Source organism: Schistocerca gregaria, unplaced genomic scaffold, assembly GCF_023897955.1.
Source record: "Schistocerca gregaria isolate iqSchGreg1 unplaced genomic scaffold, iqSchGreg1.2 ptg000409l, whole genome shotgun sequence".
Taxonomy (NCBI): Eukaryota; Metazoa; Arthropoda; class Insecta; order Orthoptera; family Acrididae; genus Schistocerca; species Schistocerca gregaria.
The window spans coordinates 103,399-105,000 of NW_026061845.1; positions in this window are offsets into that span (position 1 = coordinate 103,399).

Consider the following 1,602-nt stretch of genomic DNA (forward strand, 5'->3'; position numbering starts at 1 on the left):
CCACGTTGGCCCTTAACCTAACCCACGTTGGCCCTTAACCTTACCCACGTTGGCCCCTAACCTTACCCACGTTGGCCCTTAACCTAACCCACGTTGGCCCTTAACCTAACCCACGTTGGCCCTTAACCTAACCCACGTTGGCCCTTAACCTAACCCACGTTGGCCCTTAACCTAACCCACGTTGGCCCTTAACCTAACCCACGTTGGCCCTTAACCTAACCCACGTTGGCCCTTAACCTAACCCACGTTGGCCCTTAACCTAACCCACGTTGGCCCTTAATCTAACCCACGTTGGCCCCTAACCTAACCCACGTTGGCCCCTAACCTAACCCACGTTGGCCCCTAACCTAACCCACGTTGGCCCCTAACCTAACCCACGTTGGCCCCTAACCTAACCCACGTTGGCCCCTAACCTAACCCACGTTGGCCCCTAACCTAACCCACGTTGGCCCCTAACCTAACCCACGCTGCACCTTAACCTAAGTTACGCTGCACCTTAACCTAAGTTACGCTGCACCTTAACCTAAGTTACGCTGCACCTTAACCTAAGTTACGCTGCACCTTAACCTAAGTTACGCTGCACCTTAACCTAAGTTACGCTGCACCTTAACCTAAGTTACGCTGCACCTTAACCTAACTTACACTGCACCTTAACCTAACTTACACTGCACCTTAACCTAAGTTACACTGCACCTTAACCTAAGTTACACTGCACCTTAACCTAAGTTACACTGCACCTTAACCTAAGTTACACTGCACCTTAACCTAAGTTACACTGCACCTTAACCTAAGTTACACTGCACCTTAACCTAAGTTACACTGCACCTTAACCTAAGTTACACTGCACCTTAACCTAAGTTACACTGCACCTTAACCTAAGTTACACTGCACCTTAACCTAAGTTACACTGCACCTTAACCTAAGTTACACTGCACCTTAACCTAAGTTACACTGCACCTTAACCTAACTTACACTGCACCTTAACCTAAGTTACACTGCACCTTAACCTAAGTTACACTGCACCTTAACCTAAGTTACACTGCACCTTAACCTAACTTACACTGCACCTTAACCTAACTTACACTGCACCTTAACCTAACTTACACTGCACCTTAACCTAACTTACACTGCACCTTAACCTAACTTACACTGCACCTTAACTGTCACATGTAACGTCACAGGAATGTAGCTTTGCCTAACAGCAACCCTCTGAACATAGTTCACTGCTTGGATCCTCTGGTGTCATGTGTATTTCTTGATGCCATGGTGCGTACCCTCACATAAAGGTCTTTCGAGTGTTGCGTACTTTCTACACAGTCCCGCTAACCACTGGAAGGGTGTACCGCTACAGAACGAATATCGCCCTCCCCTCCTGCCCTTCCAAGCTGGTCGGTCAGGCGTTTGTTTGTGAAATGAGCCTTGCAGCTGTTCAGTTGCATTCGGTTGTCGATGCAGTCAGTGTACGTTGTGGTACGGCCTGTGTGGACTGTCCGCTGATGTACGCGTAACCCACACTGATCATCCGTCGTTACGTACTGAGTGACATAATGTGGCACATGCTTGACCGTACACCGGCTGCGCCCTACAATGGCGAATCATAAG